Source organism: Panthera pardus, unplaced genomic scaffold (assembly GCF_024362965.1).
Source record: "Panthera pardus isolate Hobbes unplaced genomic scaffold, ASM2436296v1 HiC_scaffold_25, whole genome shotgun sequence".
Classification (NCBI taxonomy): Eukaryota; Metazoa; Chordata; class Mammalia; order Carnivora; family Felidae; genus Panthera; species Panthera pardus.
Genome location: NW_026526821.1, coordinates 10621496 through 10639521, shown reverse-complemented (window position 1 = coordinate 10639521; position 18026 = coordinate 10621496). Strand labels below are relative to the sequence as shown.

Genomic DNA, 18026 nt, shown 5'->3' with positions numbered 1-18026 from the left:
CTGCCAGGGCCCCGGAGTGAATGAATTCACAGCCCTCCACTCCCTGGCACGGCCGCGCTCCCCGGGGCAGCCCTGGGGGGCCGGAGGACCCCGCTCAGACTTGGCACAGCGCTCGCCTGGTCCGGGAGCCACACGGCAGACTGAACATCCGCCAGCCGTGAGCGTGCGTGAGCGTGGCATGGCGTGTGGCCTGCCAGCCCCCGAGAGTCATCCATCATCCTGGCGCTGAAAAGTGGGAAAACAGACAACAAAAGTCCCGGGCCCGCCTCGTTTAATGCGAACCAAACACAAAAGCCACAGGAGAAAGGCCTTCCTCTCTGTGCTTCCCTTTTCCGGCCCAGAAACGACCACGGGCCAAGATAAGGGCCACGTGGGGCCCTCTGGGTGGTTTCAAAGGGTTGGCATCCACTCCCACCCGCTCACGGCCCCACCAGAGCACGGGGTGGCCGAGGCTCCACGCCAGGGACTTGGAAGGGGTTTAAGGCTGGGGCCACAGAGGGGAGGAAGCACGGCCTGTCAAGAGGCGTGATAAAGTGTCTCCTTATCGGGAGCTTTCCTTTCAACTGCCTCCAGCGAGCCGGGGGCCGGGCCCCATCAAGGCCAAGCGTGTTCCTTTCATGTCGCCCCGCGTCCCCGGTCATCCGGGTGTCCGCGGGCTCACGGAATCGCGGCAGGGCGCTGGGGCTCGCGGCCTGGGGATGCGACAATGTGCCTCCGAGCCTGGGCCTCCTCCGGTGAGCCACGTGGCATCTGCCCAGCCACCAAAGCCACCCAGGGCCTGGTTGTGCCACCAGGAAGCCCGAAGAAGAGGTTTCAGAGCAGTAGAACCGGGGGCTTGGGAGTTGGCGGACCCCAGCCCAAGTCGGAGCTGCCGATCTTGCTGGCTGCTGACCTCGGGAAAGTCACTCGGATCACCCCCCGCCCCCGAAGATGCTTCCCCACAGGTGAAAGAGAAACGGTGCCCCTCTGATCTACTTCCCAGACTCGGGAGGACGAACGGGGTCTCAGAACAGGGGCGGCACACAGCAGGTGCTCGGCGGACATCATCCATCATCTCTGCTGCTCTCGTTCTCATCACACTCTCGTGGGGCTGTTGCAGACACAGAAGGGGATTCCGTGGCGCGTCACATTTGCAGGATGTGACATCAACGACAGCCCAGAGAAATCGTTTTGGTCTCAGAGGTGACCCTGCTCACCTCTCCTGGGTGAACGTCTCAGACGGACGCCGTGAGCCCGCCGGCCTCTCGAGGGAGAGAGCCACTCAGTGCACCGGCATCTTTCAGCCCCAAGCCTGATTCTCCTTCGCCAGGCCCCGGACACCGGCCAGGTGCCCACCTCAGGTGGCTCTGAAGCAGCAGCAACCTGGCCGTCCCACAGGACGGGCTGGCTGCGCTGGCACAGGGGACCGGGCGCCGTCAGTCCACGCGTGCTTCCCCCCACCTTCCGTGCCAACGTCGGCACCGAGGCCCCAGGCGTGACGCTCTCCCACCGGGATGGGTAGAAAACACTAGCAAAGAGCCCGACCCAGACCTGGGGGCTGTGACCACCAGCTTCCTCGGGCCCCATCGGCCTCTGAGAGCTAACCTTCATCGGGGCTTTCCGGCACTGGCCCCTAATCGTAGATACCCCTCCTGTGGCTGCGGTGAGCGGTCGATGGTATAACACACGCAAAGAGCTGAGAACAGTGCCAGGCACTCAGTAAGCGATCAATAAATGTCAGCAGTTACCATCATCACCATTGCCGTCATCGTCATTCATTCCGGACCTCTCTCTCAGGCAGCTCCATGGCATCGTTAGCTGATTTATCCGAAGGAGGGTCACAGGAAGGTCGGGGCCCGCCCTGCCCACCTCCCCGCCGAGCCCTGCCTCAGGGACAGCGCTTCATACGTTAGCTCAGAGAGGCTGAGTGAGCGGCCTCAGGCACCCAGCTCAGGAAGGGTACAGCTGGGAATCAGAGGCAAATCCAGACGCTTCCCCGGGCCCGTGGCTCTTCTGTTACACGCCCTCCTTCTATTTCCTCTTTGCTTAAAAATGCTCCCTTTGGGGGCGCCTGGGTGGCTTGGTCGGTTAAGCGTCCGACTTTGGCTCAGGTCATGATCTCCTGGTTCGTGAGTTCGAGCCCCGCGTCGGGCTCTGTGCTGACAGCTCAGAGCCTGGAGCCTGTTTCAGATTCTGTGTCTCCCTCTCTCTCTGCCCCTCCCCTGTTCATGCTCTGTCTCTCTCTGTCTCAAAAATAAATAAACGTTAAAAAAAAAAAAATTTTTTTTTTAAAATGCTCCCTTTACCGTCCAGTGGGAACGCAGCGCACATCAGTGATTCATTTCGCTTCACTCCTGAGAGGCCGGCGGCTCCCCCTGCCCTTTATTTAACGACCCCACACCCTCTCCCTTTGCTGCCGCTTCGGTAGCTTTTCATTCCGTCGTCAGCAACCGATCCGGGCCAAGAGTCTCTCCCGGGACTCCGTCCGGGTCCCGGGATTCGGGACCTGCGAGGTTTGTGGGGCGGGAATGTGGCCCCCACCGGCTCGTTCCCCAGCAAGGGAGATGTGCTCGCCTCCTGCGGCAGGGAGCTCAGAGGCAGAGAAGCCTCAGTTCTGCCAAGAAGAACTTTTCGAAGGAAAGGGAAATGAAGTCTGTTGTAAAAAGGAAAAGCTCACTCTAGCTCCTTAAGGATGAGCGAGGCCTGGGCCTCCCAAACTCTGAAGCCCTCTGGTGACGGGGATCGACGGCTTTCGAGAGGCCGGCCACATCCTGTACCGGGTGTGCCCCCCCCCGAGTCCCCCACGCTTGGAACGCAGGCCAGCGGGGGCCCTCAATGGACACCCGGTCACTCCACGGGCATCGGGCTGTTAGCAGTGACCTCCAGATGGGCAATGGGCAAAATAAGGCCCGACCCAACTCCGTGGGGCCAGAATCCCAGCTAGCCCCGAAGCCTCCTTTCTTACAGGGATTCGAGCGGGACCCTAACGTTCAGCTCAGACAGAACGCAGCCTCTCAGTGATTCAACGTGGGGAGGGGGGAAACGAATTCCGTCCCCAGTGCCCACGGTGGAGCTTGGGGCTGCCCACGAGGGAGGACTCACACGCCCAGGTCCCCCGCAAGTCAGAGCTTCCCGAAGCCCACCTCCCACCCGGCCACGCGCTTTCCGAGGCGCACCGCTGGCCGAGGAGAGGGCCGCAAGGCGCCTGACATCCCCGACGACCCGGGGTCTAAAGTCAAGGAGTCAGTGCTCCGGCTCCCCTGGCCAGGAAAAAACACGCACAGGAAAATAAACACAAAAAGAAAGAGCGTGTGAGAGCAGGGGCACAGAGATGGGTGCGGGCGGGCAAGATCACCGCATCCCCAGGTAAGCGCCACGCGCTGCTTCGCGGACACAATGTGGGCCGAATACGATCCCGTGTTCGCACAACCCTTTTCCGCATCGTTTTTCCCTCCCTGGCGGCACTTGCTAGAGACCCCGACTGAGCGCTAAACCGCCTCTGTGTCACAACTGCACACGAGCCACTTGTGTTGTCCCCATGCAAAGGACCCCCCCTCGGGGGCCGGTTTCTGCAGCCCCCTGCCTTCCACCACGTGGTCCCCTCCCCTCCGCCTCTGGGGCAGGACGGGGCTGCGAGGGGCTATAACCGGAACAGAACAAGGATGGGGCGAGATCTGGGCACAATCACCAAGCTTGTTGCCTTGTTCCGAGACGGACCTCGGGACCCCCCGTCCGAGCAGAGCCCTAAAAGCACTAGTTCAAAGTTAAAGTTAGACACACGCACAGCTGAAGCCCCAGGGGAACTCAGAGCTCAACAACAATCCTCTCTTTGACTGAGAAACCACAGGGAACACCCACAGCATACTTACTGATTAAAAAAGGAAAGTGAAAAATAAGGGTTTTTTTTTTCTTCTTCTTCTTCTTAATCATTATAAAACTAACTTATGCCTATTCCATCAAGGCACGCTTCTGTTTGCCTCAGGCGAGCCCAAAGTCATGTTGGGCAAAGAGACGAGGGGCAGAGGAAGCCTGGGCCCGTCCCCGTGCACTGAATTGGTTCTCCTTAATTATTGTCATTTCCTTCCTGTACTTCCTTTAGCACAGGAAAGCCACCGAGGAACTGCCTGTGTCAGCACATCCATCACCCGAACTCCCCGCTCGTCTGAGGGGCCCCGGTGAAGTGGGGCTCGCCGATGCCTCAAAGGAACAGCGGTTCATGCAGCAGACTGAGCGCCTGCCGTGTGACAGGCAATGCGCTTGGGGTTGGGGCCGGAGCGGTGATGAGGGGTGGGGGGGAAATGATGGATAGACGGGTGGGAGGGAGGAAGGAAAGAAGAAAGGAAGAATGTGTCAGGCTAGGAATAAACACATCACAAGTACAGGGAAAGAGGGTGGCAGGGGAAGAGGTAGCTATTTTGACGGAGCAATCAGGGAGAGCTTCTTTGAGGAGGTGACAATTGAAGTGAGACCTGAGTGAAGTCTAGAAGAGAGTCAGGTGGCTATCCAGGAGAGGGGGAATAGCACATGTAAAGGCCCTGAGGCAGGAGCCCTCTTGGAGTGTTTGAGGAATAGCAAAAGGCCAGGAAGGCAGGGGTGGAGTGAGTGAGGAAGAGCACAGAGAGGGGCAGGGACCAGGTGTCATAGGGCCTTGCAATCCATGGCAAGGAGTTGGTGTTTACTGAGATGGGGAGGCACAGGATTCAGAACAGAGGGGTGTGGACTGATTTGCATTTCAGACGGATGCCTCTGGCTGTTGTGTGGGGAGCAGACAGGACAAAGGGCACAAGCGGAGGCAGGGAAACCAGTGGGGAAACTCTAGGTGTCACCCAGACAAGGGATGACGACGGCTTGGCCCCAGGGAGCAGAGAGAAGGTGGTAAGAAATGGTTAAGCCAGTGGCCACCAAAGGCACAGATGCCAACAGGTAAACAGGATGCACTAAAAGTTCGCAGAGCAAAGAGAAGGGCATGAGAAGGAGAAAGAGATCAGAAATCTGAAATGGTTCCTCTTACTACCGGCATAAGCCTTATCCTGGGTAAGTCACACATTTCTTTGGGGCTCAGTCTTCTCCCTTGTAAAATAACAGGACTTAATTGGTAAGGTTACAATGGGTAATGCCAGCTGGTGCTCAGACAATGTCTGGCATATTGTACATGCTCAATAAATAATATATTCCTAACCTCTGCTTGTAACAGTCTGAGTGGTGGCTCTGCCTTAGTCACTGTGTAATCTTCATACTTCTGACCACCTCTCTGAGCCTCCAGCTGGTCATTTGCAAACCAATCGTGACGGTACCCCAGCTCAAGTACTCAGTGTGCGACTGAACGACACAACGTTAGCTTAGCAAAAGGCCTGACACATCAGAAGCCCTCAGTTAAATGGTAACCAAAGCCCTCAACAAAATGGTAGCTGAAGCCCTCAGTGAAATGACACACGAATCAGAGATACCAGGCACTCAACTCGATGATTTCTAAGTCTCCTTCTAGCTCATTCATCCCCAAATTCTAAGAAAACAAAACAAAAAAACCCAGTTTCAAGTCCCGGAATGAGTCAACTTTGGAGCTAGGAAACCGTGCAAGTCAAGGCAGGCCAGGGTGAAGAGAGGTTGGAGCTCCCACCTCAAAGGCAACAAAACTAAATGCAGGCATTTCGACTCAGGTGGTACCTGTGAATAATGTGAGTCACAGGCTCCTGTGAACGTAGAGGTGGGAGGAAGCTTACAGAGCACTACCCCCTCTTTGTAGAGCCAAGGCTCCCACAGCTCAGAGAGGAGAAGTGTGTGAGCTGAAGTTACACGGCCAAGGTGGAAAAGGACAAGACTCCCCACCTGCCGTCCCAGGCGGTCTGGCCTGATAGACGGTGGGGAAAAGAAAGCAGCGGAAACCCCATCTGGAAAAGGAAAGAAGTGGATGGGGCAGGGATGTCTTTTAAACCAGCAGACGTGCTACTTAAGAGTTAAATTCAAATGCCTTCAGGGGCCATGCAGGGAACGTAAGGGAGCTGAGTACCCAGTGCAGGCACCGATGATGATGAACGTCTGTAACCTAAAGACATTGACACTCAGATTTTTTTTTTCCTCTTTTTAAGAATTATACCACGAGGGCCACTGCTAAGTTGTCTGGCACTTTTATGCTGATCAGCAAGAGACACCTCCTCCTCTGCACCCTTAGCAGGCATGTGTCAGGACACTGTCTTCATAAATACGCAAATGTGAAAAGCGCCCTCCTGCCATGCAGTGCCCTTGCAGTGCACAGCATGTGCAACCGTACCCAGGGACATACAGAAGCGTTCCCTGCGCTGTGAGACGGGGACCTCTGTCTACATTTCAAAAAAGGCACTAAAATGCCATAGCAAAGGTCATGTGGAAACTGAAAACCAAAACCCGCGTTCACTGTCAACACTTAACTTCTAAATCAGACCTGGCTAGCTCCCGCCTCCGTACCGAGGCACAGGGTGGACACCAAGAAAACTCTTGCCTTGGAGCCTTTGTACTGGCTGTTCCCTCTCCTACAACACTTTCCCCCAAGACAGCCAACGCACTTACTCTCTCACTGCACTCTTCAAAAAGTTTAAGTGCAACTCTTCACAAAGTTCTTTTCTAAATAGCATCCTTTTCTAAATAGCATTCTTGCCCGTTCAGGATCATCTTCCACCCCTCTCCTGACCCAGTTTTCTTACTCCTTTTTTTTTTTAATTTTTTAAAGTTTTTTTTATTTTATTTTTGAGAGAGAGAGAGACAGAGACAGAGACAGAGCACGAGTGGGGGAGGGCCAGAGAGAGGGAGACACAGAACCCGAAGCGGGCTCCAGGCTCTGAGCTGTCAGCCCAGAGCCCGACGTGGGGCTCGAACCACGAACCGTGAGAACATGACCTGAGCCGAAGTCGGACGCCCAACTGATGGAGCCACCCAGGTGCCCCCTTATTGCGTTTTGACTATCTGACCGATCGGCGATTTTTTGGTTTGCTGTATGTCTACCTCCCGCAGAACATCAGCTCCAACACAGCTGGAGTTCTTTCCGTTCCGTTCACGGCTCCAACCCCAATTCCGAGCAGCAAACATCTTCGGTAAAGGCTAAGCAGTAAACATTTTAGGCTTTGTAGGCCATATGGTCTCCGTGGCCAGGACTCCAGTCTGCCCTCGAGGGTAAATAAACCATGTCAATAAAGGGGCGTGGCTATCTTCCAATAAAACTTTATTTAGAAAGCAGTGCCAGGCCGGTTTTGGCTGGCTTAGTTTGACAATTGCGATCCTAGAAGAATGTGCTTCGTTTGGACTCCAATATGCACACGAATCCCCTGAGGGTCTTGTAAAAAGGCAGATCCTGACTCAGCAAGTGTGGGGGACCCTGAAATTCTGCACTGTTAGCAAAGCTCCCGGGGGATGTCTGTGCTGCCGGCCCGTGGACCAAACGGTGGGGAGCACCTTACACAGTGCTGGCCATGTGGCGGGGGCGCAATCACTACGTGTTTTTTGTTTTTAATTTCTTTAACATTTATTCATTTTTGAGAGACACAGAGAGACAGAGCATGAGTGGGGGAAGGGCAGAGACAGAGAGGGAGACACAGAACCCGAAGCAGGCTCCAGGCTCCGAGCCGTCAGCACAGAGCCCGACGCGGGGCTCGAACTCACGGACCGCGAGATCGTGACCCGAGCCGAAGTCGGATGCTTCGCCGACTGAGCCACCTGGGCGCCCCTGCTTGTTAAGTCATTAAGAGATAAACCGAAAAACACTCATGATCCTATTCAACACTTTTCTTGCTGCTTTTAAACCATGGGCGGCTCCCGTCGCTTTTCTCTTCAACGTATCATTTTCCGATGGAGGGAGAAAGGATCCGCGTGCACAGAGGCGTTACACGGCCCGTGTATGCAATGCAAACCTGGGGTCAGGGAAAGCCACCGCTTGACATTCACCTGACGCACGTTTCAAAATGATACTCGTTAGAATCGGCTTCATATGAAATCCCAACTCAGGACACTTGGCGGCGGGAGTCCCTTCACAGAAACCTACGTTTTGCGGGGAAGCGCACGCCCTGCGAACGCATCTCCTGCCTTCAGACTTAATTCAGAAGAGAAACCAGGGAAGTCTACACCTAGAACTGTGCTGATCGTCTTACAGAAATCCTCCCACAGAAATCCTCTAAGCAACATTTTGTCCAGCTTGCCACTGGGGAAACTGAGGCTTCAGGCGGTCCGATTATCCTTCACAACCACACCACTGGTGCGGTGAGAAGAATCCAGGCTGAAGTGCCAACAGGTAGGTCCCACAGCCAGCTGACACAGGTTTGATCGTTCAGGTTTGCCGTCGGGGGCTGGCCCCCAGCCCCCTACTCCCCAGAGATGCTAACATCTCAAGTCCCAAGTGCAGGCTACGCCATCCATAAAAACGAAGTAATGGAGTAGGGATGCTTTTAAATCAGCAGAAATGCCTTTCTCGCAATCGAGAGTTAAATTCAAATGCCTCAAGGGGCCATGCAGGGAATGTAACCTGCAGGCCTCTGGGCTTCCAGGCCCTTCCATCAGGACATGTGGGGTGTGTCCACTGAAGTCCACACCCCGGGAGACAGCACCACCCACAAGCCAGCTGTTTCTCCGCACCTGGGGCGGGGGCGGGGGGCTGTTGGCTGCAGTGAACGGGAGGGAAGAAGCCAGGTGGCCCGCGAGACACGATGGAAGGCAGGAGCCAAAAATCTGCCTGGATGCTCAACCAAACTGGATTTATCTCCTGAATTTTTCAAAATACTTAAGTAACAACAAGAGCCCCCAAGGAACGACCTGGTAAATTATCTTAAGGCCATTAAGGTTCCTATTTTTCCTTTGGAACCAGACCACCTAGATTCAGTCTGCACCTCACTCACTTCCTGCGTGACCTCAGGCAAGTTACTCAACCTCGCTGTGCCTCCAAGTACTACCTAGAAACAATGATAGCATTATACCCACTTATAGATGGAAAGTAATTCGCGGTCTAACGCAGATCTTGATAGGTGCTATTCTCCCCCTGGGGTCATCCCAATAACCTGATACAGACTGGACCGCGTAAGGAGGGCAGGAGTGGGGTGCCCCCCCCCCACACACACACACCTTTTCAAACCTAACGTAGGCCTGAGGATGACATAGAACAGGGGAAATGGTTTGGCCAAGAAGCTCAACAGATGTGCTTTTAAATTCTGGTCCACCTTATCCAGACCTCACACCCGTGAGCAAGTCCTCTGACCACGCACGGAGCGCAATGGGCACACGATGGGTACCGATGTCACCCGTGCCATCGGCATTGAACCCGTGTCCATCCTGGCTCCAGGACCGTGGCACGAAATCAAAACTTCCACGGAAGAATCAATGCCCCCTTTGTTATCCTAACAGGACGGTGCAGAGAAAATCGACAATCGGAAACAGTAACAAGGAGCACACGCTGAGCACCTGCGGCGGGCCGGGCCCTGTTCCACGCACTTCCCTGCAGTAAGTCATTTACTCTTTGCAAAGACACTAGGAGGTAGGCATGGCTATTATCCCTTCTGATGAGCTGTGTGACCTTGAGCCTCAGTTTCCTCATCTGTAAATGAGGTTAACAATAGTACCACGACCTACTGCAGTAGGCACACAGGGAAAGCTCAGTCAAGGTCACTAGCGACCATGTGCTCCTTGGAGAAGGCACTCAATGCCTCTGAGCCTGTTTCTCCATGCAGAGAGCAAGGACAGCAGTCCGGCCTAAGCCAGTCCATGGGATGTGCTCATCACACAGTAAGTGCTCAATAAACAGACCTGCTCATGGGCAGTCAGCACACAGTCTTCCCGGAGGCTCAGAACAAGCGACTTTAACCTCCCCCACTATCTCCCAGGATCTGGAGAATAGCTTTGTTGCTGTCACAGAGGGAAGAAGGCCCTGGTGAGAAGCCATCACCTCCCCCTCTCTCTCCTGGCACGTTGGAGCCGAGAGGTGCTCGAAAATCCATCTCCAGCAGATGCCTCCTTTCTCACAGGGCCAGAGAAAATTTTTGCCTCGCTTGGGGGTCCCTCGGGAGAGAAGGTGGGGACAAGGGTGGGACCTGGATGCGGAACACTGGGCCCGGGGCTCCAGTCACACCCAGCCGGGCACCGGCCGCCCAGAGCTGCTATGAGGAGCCTTTGCTCAGCCCCGTCCCATTTTCCCCTGGCATTAACCCCAGCTGCGGTGCTCTGTGCTGGGGCGTCGTGCAGGGCCGGCTGGGAGCAGGTGACGGATGAATGAATCGGTAAGTGGAAAGATTCGAACCCAGAAGCTAAAAGCCAAGGTCAGGGCAACATACTCGTTGCCTTTAGCCGAATGATGTCGGTCAACTTCTCCCGTGCCTCCCTATCCACCTCTACTGTGGGAATTACAGCCCCACCCCAGTCTGTGTTTGCAAGAATGAAGATCATACATGTAACGAACAACGTAGCAGTAAACGACCCTCAGAGGGCTCACAGCACCCTAGATGAGTCTCAGGTTCGGCTAACTCAGCCAGAGAAGGCCTGAACAGGCACCAGCATCCAATCTTCGGCCAGCACAGCTCAAAAGATCCCAGATCCAATCGCGACGTTACTCAACCAAAGAACAGATCAAATGCCCGCTCTGTGCCAAGGATCACGCTGGACGCTCCTGTTGAGCATCCTGACGACTCAGGACGCAGCCAAACAGTCGGAAAGACACAGGTCTTCACCCCTTTACAACTGAAGAAAAGGCCACCCAGCCAGTTACCCGGAGTCCCAAAGCCAACGAACGCTAGGACTGCCTTGCTCTAAGCCACCTGCTTTTTCTTCTTCCGAGAGGCAGGCGGTTAAATGGAGGCTCCGGCTTCGGGCCTCCTCTGTCCAAATCAACGCCGCCGCTCACCAGCTGGGTGACATCAGGCAGGTTGTTTAACCTGTGCCCCAGTTCCCTTGCCTGTAAAACGAGAGTTGTAACTGCAAAGACTAAGTAGGTCACTCTAAGGAAAGTATACAGTAAGTGCTCTGTAAGTGCAGCTCTCGTTACATCATAGTGCCCGGCCTGTAGGAGGGACCCAAAAAGTCGTCTGTGGGACAAATCAAGTTTGCTCTATGTGTTCCCACTGGTTGCCAGACATAGGGCAAGCCTCTGACTTAATCACTCTCTTTGGAACGACTGTGTCTCCAAGATTCTGGAAGCTGTCTGTTTTCTCCCTAACTCTGGGGGCCAGGTCTCACTGACCTGTGACAGTTTACCTTCTGATGTGGACTCTGCGAGCCCGGTATGATCCAGCCTCACACCTGCTCATCACCCACACCGGGACACCGCCCTGCCCTAGACACCCGCTCTCCTCCGCCCGGCTCAGCCCTGGAGGCCAGCTCCGGTCTCCGGTCCTCCACAAAGCCTCCCTGCCCACTCGAGGTCACACACAGGAGGCCACATCTGCTCCACAGACGCACTGGGTTTGGACCGCGCTCTTCGGGGTTTTTAAATTAATGGCCAGTGTTACCGTCGAGAGACTAGCAGGGCCAAAGAGAAGCTGGTAAGGGTGGCCCCTCTAAAAGCTGGCGTCAGCGTCCCCACCCTGCCCATCCCCCTCTTTACAAGGCTGGGTCAGGCCGTCTTCCCTCTGAAGGGAGGCGAAGTCTCCGCGGGGACGGGCAGGGTGGCTCAGCCCTGGGGACTCAGGCCTTTCCCAAGACTACAACCACACCCGTGCTTCCCGACCACAGCCAATCTCTCAAGTAAACCAGTTAGCCCGGCTTTCAAGATACACCCAGAATCCAACCCTTCTGGTGCCCTCCGCCCCGAACCCTGGCCCAGCCACACTCCCTTCTCACCTGGACCGCGGCAGCACCCATCCCCTCCTCCCGCTTCTTCCGCGGGCCCGTCATCAGTTCTCACCCACGCAGCAGCCACAGAGATGCCCAGAAAACCAAAGTCACACCCCGTCCCTCCCAGCTCCCACCTCACCCAGAATGAAAGTCCTCTGCGTCCCCAGCCCATGCACGCTGGGCCCAGATGGCCCCTCAGCCGGGAGCACTCACCCCCCCAGCCCCCCTGCACCTGCCTTTTCCTCCTTTCTCTCGTCCTTTGCTCGGATGCCACTTCTCACGAAGGCCGATCTGACCCCTCCCAATATCCCAATTCCCCTTGGCCTGGTCATTTTCCCATGGTACTTATCACCTTCCAACATACTATTTAACTTTCCTACTTAGTAGATTTATTGTTTATCTCCCCGCAGCCAGAACGTCAGCTCCACGGGGGCAGGAATTTCTGTTTTGTTCACAGCCACATTCCCAGCGCCTGGAACGGTGCCTAGCACATGGAAGGTGCTTGGTAAATATTTCAAACAAACGGATGAATGAGTAAAGGAACCTCTAGGGTCTCTCTGCCTCAGAAGCTCGAGCCACCTGGCTTTCCTTTCCCTCTCCAGGAAGGCCAGACTGAACCCTCCGGAGGACCAAACACAGTAGCTTCTAGACAAATTAGCATCTGTAAGACCGGCTTCCTGTTTCTTATCTTAAAAGTGGAGGGGACTGGGGGGGGGGGTGCTCACCAAGCACAAAATTGGGTTATCCGCCTAGAAGCCCACGTGCACAGCCACTTGCCAAAGGAGACTGCTCACTGTGACGACGGCAGCTTCGCCCCGTAAGGAGAAAACTCCACCTGGCTTCTTTCTGCCCTTTCTGAGACATAATTCAAAGTGAGTCGTGGAGAGTCGAAAGGCTAAAATCCAACGGGATGAAAAGCACAGCCTCGCAACAGATGAAAGCTTGGAGACCTGGCTGGCCTCCTCCGGATGGAGGCGAGGGGAGGGGTAACCTGAACAGGTGCGCCCCTGGCCTCTGCTCCCCACCCCGCGGAGCTCGAAGCTGGTCGGGGTTCCCCCTCGTGAAACAGAGATTGGGTTTCTGCATCGGTAAGGGCTTTCTCCTAAAGGAACCACCCATGTTTTTCCCATATGTCTGAACATCTGTTTGAAAGAATGGTCTTTGGAGATGTGTACCCAGGTTAAACACTCTCATTTTGCTTACTTTCTAACTGAAAGGATGCCTTTCCAATTATTCTTTTAGCTGAAAACAAGTCCCAGGGAGTGGGAAGAATAACATGTTTTGAAAGCCCAGCACAAGGATGGATAAGGAATACGACAAAGTGTCCTCTTCCATGCAGAAATATGGCGAAAGGGTCCGGAAGCAGGCCGGGACAGGATTCCATGGCAATGGCATTATACAGGCCACTATCGACCGGGGTGTGATTAGATCCCACAAGCTGCAGAGCTGTGTAAACGCTGGAAAGCCCAACTTTGCACAGCAGCCTGTGCACGGAAGTTTTGTCCACCAAAGGACCCCGGCATCCTGCCCTGAAACAGAACGAGGAAACGATAGCTGGATTCTGCCAATGGGCACGGGGCTCTTTCAAGGTGAGTCAGGTGGTTCCCTTCCTCATCCGATCCTTGCGGGTCAAAAGTCAGGCCACAGAATGGAGATTCCCTGGTTCCTCAGAAAGCGCCATAAGCTTGTTCAATTTCAAAGGGGTTGAAAGCTTTATAAAGGAAACAACGTGAGCCTGGCTGCGAACACTACCCCCTTCCCTAACCAGACAATTCTTAGAAATTGTACAAATATAGCCTCCCGCTTATCTCCCTGTCTATTTGATAAACCTTGAAGCAGCTCAGGGCCTCATTTGCCCCAGAGGACATCTGCCCTGAGCCGAATCTCACACAAGGTTTGATTTTTGCAGCCAAAACTTAACAACCAGAAGCTTCACATGAAAATTCAGAGTCTGAGCTTCTCCCGAAAAGAACCTATAAACCCTGGCAATGCTGGACCCACGGTCCCACATGGTACACCCAGCGGGGGCTGACTAGCGGCTGCCTCCTCGAGATGAGGTGCACGCTCTGCTGTCTTCTCCTAAGAAAATGATTCCTCCCCCAAGTCTTCCGACATGACATAGGACAGCATCCTGTACCCAGGGGCCCCTTCGCCTCCCACATCTAGGCCAGAACGGAGTCCTGAAGGTGACACCGTAGAATCCCTCCCCTCCCCGCCCCTCCCACTGCTGCCTTGTCCCCAGCACCTCCGTCTTCGTCTGGGACCACCGTAGCCCATCAAATTCATCCCCCTGCTCCCTTCCTTACCCCTTCTAACCCACACCCGAGAAAGAGGCCGGAAGGACCCTACAAACAGTAAATCAGCATCACCTTCCTCCCGCACTTAAAATTCGTTACTCCCTTCCCCTGGAATAAAACCCAAGCTCCGCACCTTGGCTTATGAGTCCTGCACAGTGTGGCCCCGCCAACCCATCAGCCCCCAAGCTAAACTCAAGTGGCACTGGCCCTCCGTTAGCCCCTCAGACACACCAAGTTCCTCCCTGCCTCAGGACCTTTGCACACACCGTACCTTATGCCAGGAACACTCACCCACCACTACCCAGAGAGACCAAGAAACAGAGAGAAGAAGGGCATCATTCCTCATTCGCCGGCTCTGTCACCTGCTCTAGGTCACAGGTGGTAAGTCACATCCTCAGCAAGACTCCCTTCTACAGCAGACAGAAGTATTCTCTTGGCATGGCTGCTTTGGTTGAAGTTGTAAGTTGTAAATTTATGTTGTAAATCCAACAGATGGGCTCCCCCACCGCTCAGCATGTCTTGCCCTAGGGTCCAGGTGTCATTCCAGATTGCCCTCATCTGCCTCCCTGAGCCACTCACAGCTCAGCAACGGTCAGGCCAAGCCATTCTGGTCTACTCTGCACCTCCGGTGCCCCCAGAGCTCCATCAGGGCAGAAACTGTATTCATCCCGCCCATCATGATATTATCAGCACTTAGCGCAGTGCCTGGCACACAGCAGGTCCTCAAGAAAATAGCTGCCAAATGAAGGAGTCAGGAGATCTGAAAGCATTTAAGGTTTAGAACAGACTTCCTTCCAAGACCAGGTGACATTCGAGAGGGGGGAAGAAAAAACACGACGCCAAACAGGGCATATGCTTAAGATTTTAAATTTTATATGTAAAGAAGTGAAGGGGTCTTGTACTCATTTTATTTTCTTATAAAGAGGAGCATAAAACCACTAGGCGTGCAAAAAAAGTGAAGTTTTATGGTGCAGTAAATAAAAAAGAGGAGGGTGGGGACCAATCATTGAGGGGGGAAAGGAGCCGTGGTATAGTGCAGAAATAGAAACAGATGTAGAGATAAGAGACAGATCAAGAGAGAAACCAGCAGAAGCATCTAGGCAAAGTACAAAACAGGGCTACGCTGCTCTTCTGGGAACGAAAGGGCAACCCTCCTAATTTCGAAAGGGGTTTTCATTCCTACCTACAGGGTAAGAGCACTTGTCCCAAGTCCCCTCTCCAGTTTTCAAAGGTTTTTAAAAACCGACTTACTACGCTAAAAATCAGTGGTTAGCACATTGCATTTTGAAGAGAACACAATCTATTCAAATAATTAAAAAAAAAAAAAAAAAAAGACTCCACTTGGTATCTTTAGAGAATGTGGCCGCAAACCTTGAAGTCATGCACTGGGTTTTCAAAGTTATGAGCGAGAAGAGGGATGGCTCCTTGGGGGCTGTCAGAAGAGGGGCATGAACTTCAACACAGCTCAGCAGAGGTCTTTCGAATTGCACATCCAGCCCGTTCCCTTCTCTGGAACGTTCCACGGCCCCAGCCTTAAACGAATGGGTAAGCAGAGCTTAGCCCACCGCACGTGGTCCAACCTCTCTGGCCAAGCCAACTGGGCCAGTGGGCCTTCCCAACCAGGCCAATTAGAATCTCCCTGAGAAATCACAATTTGGGCCCCAAAAAGGCGGTGCGGGGACAGCACATAAAATTGACAGGCAGGAGGTGTGGGCGTTTTTCCCCCCAGGCTTTCTCTGCCTGGTAAGAGTGTGGAGTCGGGGGAAGATGGTCTGAAGAGAGACGTGAAAAATCAGGAACGTTGTAACACAGAGACAGCCAGGCCCGTGGGTCCAAATCCCAGGCCCATTCGACAGCTCTGACCTTGAACAAGTTCCTTGACATCTCCTTGACCTAACTGCAACCTGCTTTTAGGGCTCCTTTAAGGATTAAATAAATTAACACACACGGCATTGGAACAGGGTCTGATACACAGTAAATGCACGCTGCACAGTAACTATTATGATCATTCTGCGCAACCCTAAGCTCACGAGGCTGAGAATTTCTCGCTGTTTTGTACACACCCAGCCCAGAGCCTAGAACCGTGCCCGGTACACAGAGGTGCTCAACCAGTGTTTGTTGAGTGATCGGGCCATGAAGATACCACCCAGCCCCGGGAGGACAGAGACCCCGGACAGAGCCTGCTAACTTTTCTCCTGATCGCAGCTCCTCCTCCCACAGGGCGATCCGGCCGGGTCTCGTCAAAGCCCCAAGTCAGATCACGCTTCCTTCCTGCTTTTCACGTCTCAGGATAAAGCCAAACTCTCCCCGCTGGCTACCCCAGGCCCTGCACACTCTGGCCCCTGCCTCCCTCCCTCCCTCCCCTTCCTTCTGGTCCTTCATGCTCCAGTTATATTTGGCCTCCTTTGCTCCTCTAACGTGATTCCCTCTACTTCCTTCTGCCTCCAGGCACCTGCACCTGCCGCTCCCACCCCCCCCCCTCCTCAGCCCCAGCCTGAGGGAAATCTTAGCATGTGTTTTCCCCTCGTTTCCACTGGCTCCTGCATTTTACACGCCCAGAGCCTCACGCTCGTTTCCTGTGTGCGACTTGCCATTGTGTGTACTTCTACCATTTGTGTGTGACGATTTAGCCGACGACTCTGGCTCCTAGACCGTGAGCTCCAGGAAGAAAGAGCTCATAGCTTCTTTTTTATCCTTCACTGTATTTTCGTAGCAAGCACGGTAGATGGCAAAAAGTCGGTGCTCAACACATACTTGCAGAGGGAATGAATCCACTTGCCGAACGGGTTGACTGAACAAAGAAGTAAATTGGGGACCGATCTCAAGTCTGGCTTCTTTCTCAGTTGAGTCTCCTAGCCTGGCTTTGCAGTCGTAGCCTCCTCATACGGTCCCCCTCTTCTAATCTGCCCTGCCATTGCTAAACAACACAGACGCACTTTGACTCCAACACACAGAGTAACACCACCCTCTGAGCCAGGAAGCCCCGTCCTAGAATAGATAAGCCTAGACCGATAATGACACGAAGACTTCCCTTCCCAGAAAACAATTTTCATGCATGCCAGAGCGAATGGTGCCAGACCAGCCCTCCCACCGTAAACAACTATAAGTCGGGACAAACATCTAGAAGTCAACAACTTTCAGGCACTGGACAGCAGGCAGCCTAAGACTGTGGCCACCAAGGGAAAGGAAACACAGGAGCCCATGTCCCCTCCAGCTCCCTGCCTGAGGACAGCTTCCACACCACCGGCATGGAGTCACGTCTGCCAAGCACCCAAAAAGGTTATTGACACAGTATGGCAAACACCTTGGACTTTCCACAGATCCGCCATAACAAAATGTAAAATCAAGTCTACACAAGTATAACGTGGCCAGTCAGCTGCTGCATCGCCTTTAAAGGAAGATAAAAAAATCCAGAGTCTCTCTGTCCAGTAAATATATCATCATCACAATATTAGAATAGAGTCAACAATTACTAAACACGCAAAGAGAAAGGAAGGTGTGGCTCACGGTCAAGGAAAAGAAGCAATGAATAAACACAAATGGCAAAATAGCTGTGATGGCAACTCCAGAAAAAGCAACTGCCAGGACGTGGAAGTTCCTATTATTATCACAAAAGTCCTTAACCAGGTGTATACACCCAAAGCACCTATGGAGATTTCAGAGATTTTGGATTTTTGTTTGTCTGCTGGTCTCGGCTCTACTCATGTTATTCAATGTCTCATTAAGTAGTTTCAGGGGATGCTTAGGAATCTGCCTTTTTCACAACCTCTCTAGAGGCTCTCATGCATACTACATCAGATTCTTATTGTAGAATACATCCACCTTAAGGCAAATACAAATAAAAGTTAAATTTATACGTATTGAAGGTTCTGCTTAATTGAGTTGGTTGGTGGGCACCAATCAGCACTCCCTGGTTGAACAGATTACACAACTAAGAAAGATAATTTCAACTTGAATTATTTTGCAGAAAAATGC

The 18026-nt window shown here is 53.5% G+C and overlaps 1 protein-coding gene across 5 annotated transcripts in view; it reads right to left on the bottom strand.

Annotated features, from left to right (window-relative positions):
- The window catches only part of NFATC2 (nuclear factor of activated T cells 2), a 157673-nt gene that overhangs the window by 94282 nt on the left and 45365 nt on the right, over positions 1-18026 (bottom strand). The gene's annotated exons all lie outside the window — the stretch shown is intronic.